We start from the raw sequence: 13002 nt of genomic DNA on the forward strand, positions 1-13002 counted from the left end.
TTCATTCAATGAGCTAACAAGGTTCATTCATTCAATATGCTAACAGGATCATATGTATTTCAATGACTGTTAGCTTTCTGTTAGCATACTCGATGCTAACGCGACTATCGCGGCTAACGAAAAGTAGCGAGTTTCATAAATATCATTTAATTAGCGGCTGCTACGTGATATTTGGCGATGATATACAAGGCACAGCAGGTTGTGGTAACTCACCGTTTACTTTCGAAAAGTTTGGTTACGTTTTCACTGAGTTACGGACGATTTCAAGGAGGGTTTGGCTCATGCAGCGGTGTGCAGTCGGTCGCAGTGGAGCAGAGGTTGCTAAGTGACGGCCGTCAAGCACTTTTATCAGTGTGGCGGGAGGCTGCAGGTGCTTTGTGAGGCGTTCAGGGAACATAGGTTACATATGTTTAATGTTAGGAAATGGAGTTACTAGTAAAGTTGTAACAACAAAAACGTCAATATTTACAAAATAAACTTAAAAACTATAACAAGGGGAGCCACTAAAACAACCGTAACAAGTCGCCACCCAGAGCGGCGCGAAACGGAAAAACAGAAACAGATAATTTCAAGAGGAAGAAACACTGCATAGCAGGTGGACCGGACTGTCTCTCTCTCCTCATTGAATTACTGCGCTGACCAGCTTTCTCCAGTCTTTATGGACCTTTTTAACAACGCAAGTCCTCCACCATCATCCTGCCCCCCCCCCCCCCCCCCCAAAAAAAAGAGGACCACAGGACTCAGACCCGTCGCCCTCACCTCTGTGGTGATGAATTCTTTTGATCGCCTTGTGCTTTCACACCTCAAAGAAATCACAGACCTCCCACAGGACCGCCTACAGAGCCAATGACGACGCTGCCAACCTGGCCCTCCACTCCATCCTCAACAGGACAGGAACCAACGCCAGGATTTCAGCTCTGCTTTCAATACAATAATCCTGGCTCTGCACCAGGACAAGCTCTCTCTGCTGAACGTGTCTGACTCCATCTGCTGGTGGATCACAGACTTTCTGTCTGACAGGAGTAAGCAGGTGAACCCTGAGGCGTGCAGGTAAGATCTGACCTCCTATCTTTTTGTCACACAGACTTATAAACATCTTTATCAATAAAATAAATGCAAAAGTTAAAATAATAATCAAGGGTTATTCCTTAGTCTGTAGACACTAACACATTTTCATTTACTTGTCATTTTGGTTTAGGCCCCTCATTATGATGAAGGGAAGTTTAAACGCAACAGTGTTAATTTAGAATTAAAATCAAATTTAAATCTTTTGAGAATTTAAATTTGTCCCATTTAGGAATAAAGTATGCAGATATTTTTCTTACATTCAAGTACTTTCACCAAATTTCCAAATCACCTGTTGTACCCTAGAGATTCTTTGAAAAAAAATGAAAATGTGTGTAGTATTGTAGCAAGAAATATCTTTATTACAAAATGTAGCTTACTTTAAAGTGATAACCCGATTTTAGTCTCATGATATCTTGCTCTTTTTACAATTTTAAGATCTCTAAGATTTAGAACCCTTTTCAAAATATGATTCCTTATTCACAAAATTATTAAAGCCATTCTCCGAGGTCGGACAATGATTGTTTCTGTTTAATGAAGAACGGGAAGAAAAGGAAGGAAACGAGGAGAAGCGGCAAAGTTTCTTTAGGGAGGATTTGACAACTCCTCTGCTCATTCCTCAGACTAATCTTTGTTAGTGAGGAGAGCTGAAAGAACAGAGAGTGAGTGACAGACACTCTTCATCTCAAGACACCCTGCTATGAAGACCTGAAGAAAACATCTTATGTTTATTCAGTTTGTAGATTTAAACAAAAAAGGGAAAATTGTATTTCTGAACAAAAGATCCTAAAGATAAAGATGATTATAACAATGACAGTCAACAGAAAAATATTTCAAACCCACTCACTCTTTGTTTCATCTCAAAATGCACAGGTAAAAAATAAATTAAAGTACACCCACTGCTAATTACTGGAAACTATATCAAAAACATATGAAGAGCAAAATGTAACTAATAACCAAGAGAGGTAAAAAAAAAAAAAAACTCACATTATGGCTCAAATCAGTAAAGTATGTTTAATGTCTCAATCTTTCATGAACACATTCACTTCATCCACACAATCACTTTGTTTGATCAGAATCTCTGCTCACAGAAAACCAGGATTTATCTCCTTATTGATTTAATCAGGAGGATTACATTTTTAAAACACCTCAGAGGACATTTTTACATCACTTTGAATATGAACAACATTTATTCTGACTAACTCGTTTCTTTAAGTGGGATTTTATAGATTTTCTACAAATGTTCAAAGTGGTGAGAAGAGAAAATCAGCATTAAAGAAAAGTTTGCTGCTCTCTCTCTCTCTCTTCAGACTCTGAATCAGAACAGAAACAACAGCATATAAATGTATGAATACATATAATCAAACATGGAGAGCAGAGAGAAGTTGATGTTTTCACACAGAGAAATGTCAGTTCAGGTGAACAAAAGTCATGGTGAGCAGTGAAAGAGTCCACGGCTAAACAGACACAGGAAGGAGCATCACTTAAAGACACTCAAACATTTACAGAACAGACGAGAAGAGGTCAAAGTACCGCCCATAAAGTTTGATTGACAGGTGACGACCATCACATCTCAGCAACGAGCAAAAATTAAAAAAATCAAGAAATCAAGATTTGAAACACATCAAGTTAAACATCTGTCTCCTTCATGACTTCTGTCTACTTCAGTTTACACAACTCAGCAGAGTCTCCATCATAACATAGCTTGAGTCCAGCATGTAGAGGCTGAGTGAATGTGGTCTGGACTCTGTGGAGGAGAGTCATGGTTTCAGAGATGTTGTAGAAGGACAGAATACCTGCTGTGTGATCCAGGTACACTCCTACTCTGGAGGACCGAGGACCTGAGACACGAGTTTTGACATAGTTGAACCATAAGTTATGACTGTTGATGTCACAATCTAACCTCCAGGATTTGTCATTAAGTCCAAATGCACATTCATTTGAGGTCCCATCTCTGCTGATACTCTGGTATGTGACTGCTACACAAACTCCTTCTCCTCTCTTCTTCACCTCCCAGTAACAACGTCCAGTCAGACTCTCTTTACTCAGGACCTGGTCATAATCAATGAATCTGTCTGGGTGATCAGAATAAGACTGATGATTACTCGTATGTGTTACTTTTCTGTTCCCATAAGATAATAACAACTGTGTGTGTGCTGTGTTTGGATCCAGTGTGATGTCACATGAATATTGTAAGAAATCAGCTCTGGTTTTGGGCTCTTGTTCTGACAGTAAAACATCCACTTCAGTCACTGTCTGTGAGATGTTTGTCTCTCTGAGGACATCCTGTAGTTTATCTCTGACTTCTAACACAGTTGCGGTCACGTCCTCAAAGTACCTCAGAGGACGGATCTTGATGCTGGATGAGTGTGTAGATTCACTGAGTGCTGACACTGAGGGGTAGTCCTGTAGAAACTGGATGTGATCTTGTGTGTGTGAGAGCTTCTCCAGTTCAGCGTCTTTCCTCTTCAGCTCAGTGATCTCCTGCTCCAGCTTCTCCTGACGCTCTCTGACTCGACTCACTTCAGTTTGCTGCTGGGATCTGACCTGCTGCTTCACATCAGAGCGTCTTTTCTCCATGAGACGGATCAGCTCAGTGAACATCTTCTCACTGTTTCCCTCCGTTTCATCAGCAGAGCCATTGATAGCCTCCACCTCCTGTTGGAGCAGCTTCACATCTTTCTCTCCGTCCTGGATTCTCTGCTGGATGTTTTGTCGACTCACCTCGAGCTCTCTCTGCTTCTCGCTCCTTTCTACTGCAGCTGAGACTGTTTCGTGACCTTCATGTTCGTCTACAGGGCAGAGATAACAGATAGACTGTTGATCAGTGCGACAGAACATCTTCATCACCTCATTATGACGAGAGCAGACGTTCTCCTGGAGCTTCTTGGAGGGCTCCACCAGCTTGTGTTTTTTTAATGGAGGTGCTTTAAAATGAGGCTGAATATGTTTCTCACAGTAAGAGGCCAGACACTGCAGACAGGACTTTTGGGCTTTGCGTTTACTCCTGATACATACATCACAGGCCACATCTTCAGGTTCAACGTAGCAGTGATCAGCAGGAGAAACTTGCATTTTAGCCTTCATCAGCTCCTCCACTAAATCTGCTAACATGGTATTTTTCCCCAGGACAGGCCTCTGTGTGAAGGTTTGCCTACACTGAGGGCAGGTGTAGACTCTCTTGTTGTTTTCTTCATCCCAGTGGCTTTTAATACACTTCATGCAGTAGCTGTGTCCACATGGAACAGTCACTGGATCCTTCAGGAGATCCAGACAGATCGAACAAGAAAGAGTTTCCTGGTCCAGCTGAACTCCTTGTTGAGCCATTTCTCTTCTTGGCACAATCGTCCTTCACTTCCTCAATTCTGTAACTAGTTTGACCTCTGATCTACACCTCTATAAAACATGTGTTCCCCTGGTACGTCAGCAGTAGCAATTGATCTTGGATGAAGTAACTCAGACCACTCAGTAGAACAGGACTATCGTAACTTGATCCAATGGAAACTGGACTTGGTTGAAGATCTTGAAGATGGTATACCTCTCCTCTGAAAGGCTTGTTCAGTTCTAAACTAACCAGAAGACAGAGCTAGAATATAAGCCTCTGTGGATCATTAGTGCTACTGATGGAGGATGGTCACATTGGAGTCGTAAGAACCCCCGGTCATCTGTGGGTCGTCAGGGTCACTTATTCCAAGGTGGGAATGAGGCTTCAATTGTTATCAGAGAACATTTAGAACAGCTTTGCAGGTTTTTAATAGTTGGTGTCCCAGACCACCACCTTTGTTAATGGATGTTTTTCAACTTCAATTCAGATGACGTTTTTGGCATCCCTCCTTTCCAGGATGTGCACAATATCCTCTTAAAAGCAGTACAAGGATGTGCAGCAAATGTCAGCTCTTGTTGGATACATCAATATTCAAACTGTAGAGAAGGGAAGAAAAAAATATTTAGTCAGAGTATAACTTTCCACAAATTCGTGACATAGCCATCCAGTAACAGTGTCCGTAAAAGCCGGACATTTGTGGTTTGTGGACAGTTTTTATGTCTGTATATTTCTCATTGCAGCACACAGCCTTCTCTGAAACAAAGCTTGATTGAGTTTTGTAATAAAGAGTCAAATGTCAATGACAAAGTAGATGAACTGCTGGATGTCTTCCAGCGTTGGTATCGCATTTTCCTCCATTTGTTAGTTAGCGGTTAGCTGCTATCATGTGACACTATTACATAGCTGCCTACCATATAGGGCACAGGTGGCTGTGGAAACGCAAACAGGATCAGGTTAAATTGAACGAAACCGTACCAAACTGTACTGATCCGTACCGGACTGCTGTGTGGAAACAGTGCTCAACTACCTCAGCCTAAAACCCCCCACTCGTTAGTGACCTCTGGCCAACAACGACATTTTCTACTGTCGATTTGAAAGTCAAAGGGAGAGCCCGGAAACTAACAACTCTACTATACAACTTACCTTCCCCACCTCAGCAGAGACACAGGACTCTCTCAACAACTGTCTGCCCTAACAACCCTCCCCCGACACCCCAACGACTACTCTTTCAGTCACTGAAAGAGATGTAAATTAGATTTTCAAGGGGAAGAAACCCGCATAGTAGCTGGACCGGACTCTGTCTCTCCCTCCACATTGAAGGACTGTGCTGATCATCTGTGTCCAGTCTAGCACCTCATCGGAGACGTGACACATGCTAGCCTTCTTCAAGTCCTCCACCATGATCCCAGTCCCAATAAAAACAAGGACCGAAGGATTTAATGGCCTCAGTCCTATCGCCCAGACCTCTGTGGTGATTAGGTATTTTGAGTGCCTTGTGCTTTCAAACTTCAAAGACATAACAGACCCCTCCAGGACCCTTACAGCAAGGGTCCTCGAATTCCAATCTTAACGGGGCACAAAGATTTTTTTTCAATGACTCAAAGGGCCATTTATTAAGGTCGGTGAGGGCACATGCAATAATACTGTAATATTCCAATCAAAATGTCCTTTTCATTCAAAACGACAACAAAACTACTAAAATAAAATGTAATTTCCACTTTTTGTTGTATCATATGGGCCTGATTTACTAAACGTTTGCATGTCTTGTACAGTATGAGCGTGAAGTAAAGATTTGGTCTTTAACAAAAGCGAAACCACAAGTATTGTCCATTTAGTTTGCCTTAATCAATATGCAATATGGGGAATTTCTGCCCTAGCACGCAAAATTCTAGGAGGAGAAAATGCAAAGAAGTTAAGTTAGAACACGCCTGGCAAAAACTGATTGTGTCTGAATTTAACACCTTAAGGAAAACAGTCAGAAACAGTCAGAAAACATCACACTAATGTGAAGGCTGAAACTGTTTGTTATCCACTACATTTTACATTTTCTTACTACTCTTTATATTTTTCATTTATAAAATTCTATTATATGTATTGGCTATTGCTTCTTCTATTTTTTTTAATTAATTTTGTGCTAATTTGGCTTTATTTCTCATGTTTACTGTTTTTTCCCAATACACCAAGACAAATTACTTAAACATGTCAATGTACTTGGCAACAAAATAGATTCTGCACATGAACCAAAATAATTGTAAAAAAAAATAAAAATCCTGCCGAAGGGGGCCCTTTCCCAAAGCAGTCGCTCTCATTTCCTAGATGATCACTGCATGCATTATTGTCGTGAAAACCAACTTAGTCTGAAAAGGTCACCAAAGAAAAATGAAGAGGAATTATCCCTTGTTACTGTCTTTTGGAGAAAGGGCCCCCCAATTGATTTTTGCCCCGGGCCCCACCAGACTGTAGAGTCGCCACTGGACGCAAAATGCTTCAAACAACATGAAGTGGACTGAGACGAAAACCACTACAACCAAGCACAGTGGGTTCATCAGCATTCATCTATGATTAAAATTAATTTCACTGAAGAAACGTACAGAATGAATAAAAAATGAGCCACAATAAACACAGAAAAGTTCGCTCGAAATACAGAAAAGTAGCAACGATAACAGAGTGGAAGTTTACCTGCATCACTCAGCTCCTTTTGCAGCTAGCTCGTTAGCGAGCGAAAACAGCATTTTTAAGTAATTTTCGTGGTTCTTACCTGACAAATTTGCGGCGTTGAGGGTTTAAATGTTCTTAAAGATAACTTTGAAGATGTATATCGGGATGTTTACACATCGAAGAGGCCGTTTACCCGCCGTTGCTCGGACAGGAAGTTGAGTCTTCTTCTTTTAGTTTAATGGCGGGTTACAAATATAACTTAGAGGTGCATACCGCCACCTACTGTTCCGTAGTATGTAGCTTTAGTTTATATATCACTATTTAACGTTTTAAATAAAGAAATGTATAAACAAACACACACACAAACTAAATAAATCCTAATTCAATATCTTTCAAGTATTCTATCACAGCTTTCTGTGTTTTCTTGATTCCCTCTCCTGTTGTTCCAAGTAATCCCTCAATGCTTCATTCCCTCCCTGCCTCACTTATCTTTTCATTTAGCCTTATCCTCTCTTCTCTGGATTTTGTGCAATGAAACATTATGTGTTCAACGTTTTCTGTGACTTTACGTGAAACACATTAACCTGTTTCAGTTTTGACTAACAAAGTTTTATTCAACTCTGTATGGTCAAACCTCATTTTGGTTAAAATTAAAATTATTACTTAATAAACATTTAGTGTCCTCGTTGTTGTGTAGAATCAGTAAAATGCATATTTTCTTTCGCCCTTCTTGAATATAATGCACAAACAGTCCCCCCCCCCCACCCCCCCACCCCGCAGCCTTATTGACGATTTTTCCCATTTTTGTCACACAGCCTTATAAACATATGTATCAATAAAACAAATGCAAATGTTTAAATAAAATAGTAATCATGGGTCAATTGTTTAACAGAAATGTGTAAAAAGTGGTTATCTAGAAAATTCAACACACATTCAAACATTGTTATTCCTTAGTCTGTAGACACTAAAACCTTTCAATTTATTTTTTATTTTGGTTTAAGGCCCCTTATTATGAGGAAGGGAAGTTTAAACATAACAGCACATTTAAGTACTTTTACCAAATTTCCAAATCACATGTTGTACCCTAAATGTTCTGCTTTGGAAAAAATAACAAAAATGTGTATTTAAATGACTTAAAAACAGCATGATCTTTTTGTAAAAATATCTTTCATTGAAAATGTAGTTTACTTTTAAGTGAAATCCTGACATTAGTCTCACGTTATCTTGCTGTTTTTAAGAGTATATTAATAAAAAATTGCAAACGTTTTTAAAATGTAATGATAGCTCATTCAGACAATTATTAAAGCCGTAGGACAATGGTAGGTCTGACAAAGATTGTTTCTGTTTGAATGGGAAGAAAAAGAAGGAAAACGAGAACAAGAGCCAAAGTTTCTTTCGGGAGGATTTGACAAACACTGTTCATTCCTCAGAGACTAAACTTTGTTCTTGAGGAGAGCTGAAAGAATAGAGTGAGTGACAGATGCGCTTCAGCTCTAAACTCCAACACATTAAAAAAAAGTGAGTTTGACTCTCTGTCAGCTTTGTACGATACCCTGTAATGAAGACCAGAAGAAAACATTTTGTTTATGTGTTTATTCATGATGTCTGAATAGACAACAGCATATAAATGTATGAATACAAATAATCAAACATGGAGAGCAGAGAGAAGTTGATGTTTTCACACAGAGAAATGTCAGTTCAGGTGAACAAAAGTCATGGTGAGCAGTGAAAGAGTCCACGGCTAAACAGACACAGGAAGGAGCGTCACTTAAAGACACTCAAACATTTACAGAACAGACGAGAAGAGGTCAAAGTACCGCCCATAAAGTTTGATTGACAGGTGACGACCATCACATCTCAGCAATGAGCAAGAATAAAAATGAAATTGAAGATTTGAAACACAGCAAGTTAAACATCTGTCTCCTTCATGACTTCTGTCTATTTCAGTTTACACAACTCAGCAGAGGCTCCTCCATAATAAACCGCGAGTCCAGCATGTAGAGGCTGAGTGAATGTGGTCTGGACTCTGTGGAGGAGAGTCATGGTTTCAGAGATGTTGTAGAAGGACAGAATACCTGCTCTGTGATCCAGGTACACTCCTACTCTGGAGGACCGAGGACCTGAGACAGGAGTGTGAACTTTGTTGTACCAAAAGTTATAACTGTTGTTGTCACAAACTAACGCCCAAGATTTGTCATTATGTGCAAACAAAGATTCATCTGAGCCCCCTGCTCTGCTGATATTCTTGTATGTGACTGCCACATAAACTGTTCTTCCGCTCCACTCCACCTCCCAGTAACAACGTCCAGTCAGACTCTCTTTACTCAGGACCTGACTATAATGAGTGAATCTGTCTGGGTGACTAGAATAAGACTGATGTTTTCTTGTGGCTGTTACTTTTCTGTTCCCATCAGATAATAACAGCAGTGTTTGCGCCGTGTTTGGATCCAGTGTGATGTCACGTGAATATCTTAAGAACTCAGCTCTGGTCTTGGGCTCTGGTTCTGGTTCTGGTTCTGATAGTAAAACATCCACTTCAGTCAGTGTCTGTGAGATGTTTGTCCATTTGTCTGTCAGGACGTCCTGTAGTTTATCTCTGACTTCTGACACAGCTGCTGTCACGTCCTCAAAGTACCTCAGAGGACAGATCTTGATGCTGGATGAGTGTGTAGATTCACTGAGTGCTGACACTGAGGGGTAGTCCTGTAGAAACTGGTTGTGATCTTGTGTGTGTGAGAGCTTCTCCAGTTCAGCGTCTTTCCTCTTCAGCTCAGTGATCTCCTGCTCCAGCTTCTCCTGACGCTCTCTGACTCGACTCACTTCAGTTTGCTGCTGGGATCTGACCTGCTGCGTCACATCAGAGCGTCTTTTCTCCATGAGACGGATCAGCTCAGTGAACATCTTCTCACTGTTCCCCACTGTTTTATCAGCAGAGCCATTGATAGCCTCCACCTCCTGTTGGAGCAGCTTCACATCTTTCTCTCCGTCCTGGATTCTCTGCTGGATGTTTGGTCGACTCACCTCGAGCTCTCTCTGCTTCTCGCTCCTTTGTGCTGCAGCTGAGACTGTGTCGTGACCTTTGTGTTCGTCCATTAAACAGAGATAACAGATAGACTGCTAATTAGTGCGAAAGAACATCTTCATCACCTCATCATGACGAGAGCAGACGTTCTCCTGGAGCTTCTTGGAGGGCTCCACCAGCTTGTGTTTTTTTAATGGAGGTGCTTTAAAATGAGGCTGGAGGTGATTCGCACAGTAAGAAGCCAGACAACGTAGACAGGACTTTTGGGCCTTACGTTTCCTCCCAGTGCAGACATCACAGGCCACATCTTCAGGTGCAACATAGCAGAGATCAGCAGTTGAAACTTGCATTTTAGCCTTCATCAGCTCCTCCACTAAATCTGCTAACATGGTATTTTTCCCCAGGACAGGCCTCTGTGTGAAGGTTTGCCTACACTGAGGGCAGCTGTAGACTCTCTTGTTGTTTTCTTCATCCCAGTGGCTTTTAATACACTTCATGCAGTAGCTGTGTCCACATGGAACAGTCACTGGATCCTTCAGGAGATCCAGACAGATCGTACAAGAAAGGGTTTCCTGTCCCAGCTGAACTCCTTGCTGAGCCATTTCTCCTCTTGGCACAATCGTCCTTCACTTCCTCAGTTCTGTAACTAGTTTGACCTCTGATCTACACCTCTGAAAAACATGTGTCCCCCTGGTACGTCAGCACAGACAGTCGCAATTGATCATGGATGAAGTAGCTCAGACAACTCAGTAGAACAGGACAATCGTAACTTGATCCAAACGAAACTGGACTTGATTGAAGAGCTTGAAGATGGTTGACCTCTACTCTGAAAGGCTTGTTCAGTTCTAAACTAACCAGAAGACAGAGCTAGAATATAAGCCTCTGTGGATCATTAAAATGCTAATGTTGAAGGATGGTCACATGGGAGTCGTTAGCTGAGTCATCGCATTATTCGCCAAAGAGTCATGAAACTCTCCCTTGTCATCTTTGGGTCGTCAGGGTCAGTTATTCCAAGGTGGGAATGAGGCTTCAGTTGTTGCTTTGCAGGTTTTTAATAGATGGTGTCCCAGACCACCGCCTTTGTTAATGGCTGTTTTTCAACTTCAACTTAGATGACTTCTTTGGCATCCCTCCGGTCCACGGTGTGCACCATGTCCTCTTCAAAGCAGTACAAGGCTGTGCAGCAAATGTCAGCTCTTGCTCAATACATCAATATTCAAACTTCAGATCTGTAGAGAAGGGAACAAGAAAATGTTTAGTCAGAGGAGAACTTTCCACAAACTCGTGACATAGTCATCCAGTAACAGTGTCCGTAAAGGCCGTACATTTGTGGTTTCTGGCCAGTTTGATCCCAATATTCCGATCATATAATTTCACATTTTAAAGAATTGACAAATCTAAACCCAGTTAGTGAATAATTCAAAAAGTAAAAATTGGCCCCTTGTGTGTTTCAGCCAATCAGCAACCTCAGGTGATAATCAATGAAGCCAATGTGGAAGCACAACATCCTGCAGTTCCCTGAGTGTTTGTTTGAGGCTGGCTGCAGAAGAACAGGAATTCTGATTACTAGTTATTTTCCTCATGGGCAAACACTGTGGGGGATCATTACCATTAAGGCAGTTCTTTTAGCAGCGTCCCCGGGCTTACAAACCTGGGATTTTTAACACACATTGAGATGGCGCCACGGACGGTCATCCTGGTGTGTTAGTGCATGTTGTTTTATCTGTTTTTGTGTGTTAACTCTCCTGACACACCATTTTCACACCAGTTTCTACAGGACTACCCCTCAGTGTCAGCACTCAGTGAATCTACACACTCATCCAGCATCAAGATCCGTCCTCTGAGGTACTTTGAGGACGTGACAGCAGCTGTGTCAGAAGTCAGAGATAAACTACAGGACGTCCTGACAGACAAATGGACAAACATCTCACAGACACTGACTGAAGTGGATGTTTTACTGTCACAACCTGAACCAGAACCAGAACCAGAGCCCAAGACCAGAGCTGAGTTCTTAAAATATTCATGTGACATCACACTGGATCCAAACACAGCAAACACATGGCTGTTATTATCTGATGGGAACAGAAAAATAACATTAATGAGTGATGGTCAGTCTTATTCTAGTCACCCAGACAGATTCACTGATTATGGTCATGTCCTGAGTAAAGAGAGTCTGACTGGACGTTGTTACTGGGAGGTGGAGTGGAGAGGAAGAAGAGTTTCTGTAGCAGTCACATGCAAGAATATCAGCAGAGCAGGGAGAGCAGATGAATGTTGGTTTGGACGTAATGACAAATCTTGGGTGTTAAATTGTGACGACAACAGTTATGTCTTTTGTTTCAACAATGTCCTCACTTTTATCTCAGGTCCTCGGTCCTCCAGAGTAGGAGTGTACCTGGATCACAGAGCAGGTATTTTGTCCTTCTACAGCATCTCTAAAACCATGACTCTCCTCCACAGAGTCCAGACCACATTCACTCAGCCTCTACATGCTGGACTCTGGTTTTATGTTTATGATGATGGAGCCTCTGCTGAGTTGTGTAAACTGAAGTAGACAGAAGTCATGAAGGAGACAGATGTTTAACTTGCTGTGTTTCAAATCTTGATTTCTTGATTTTTTATTCTTGCTCGTTGCTGAGATGTGATGGTCGTCACCTGTCAATCAAACTTCATGGGCGGTACTTTGACCTCTTCTCGTCTGTTCTGTAAATGTTTGAGTGTCTTTAAGTGACGCTCCTTCCTGTGTCTGTTTAGCCGTGGACTCTTTCACTGCTCACCATGACTTTTGTTCACCTGAACTGACATTTCTCTGTGTGAAAACATCAACTTCTCTCTGCTCTCCATGTTTGATTATTTGTATTCATACATTTATATGCTGTTGTTTCTGTTCTGATTCAGAGTCTGAAGAGAGAGAGAGAGAGCAGCAAACTTT

The 13002-nt window shown here is 41.4% G+C and overlaps 1 pseudogene across 1 annotated transcript; it reads right to left on the reverse strand.

The window, feature by feature from the left end:
* Positions 1–1806: 1806 nt before the first annotated feature.
* Positions 1807–11818, reverse strand: LOC306826284 (annotated as a pseudogene). Its single transcript has 2 exons — positions 8997–11818; positions 1807–4414 (listed from the first exon to the last, which is right to left on the reverse strand). The product of its transcript is annotated as an uncharacterized misc_RNA (transcript).
* Positions 11819–13002: the final 1184 nt, after the last annotated feature.

Source organism: Symphodus melops, assembly GCF_947650265.1.
Source record: "Symphodus melops genome assembly, chromosome: 7".
NCBI classification, from domain to species: Eukaryota; Metazoa; Chordata; class Actinopteri; order Labriformes; family Labridae; genus Symphodus; species Symphodus melops.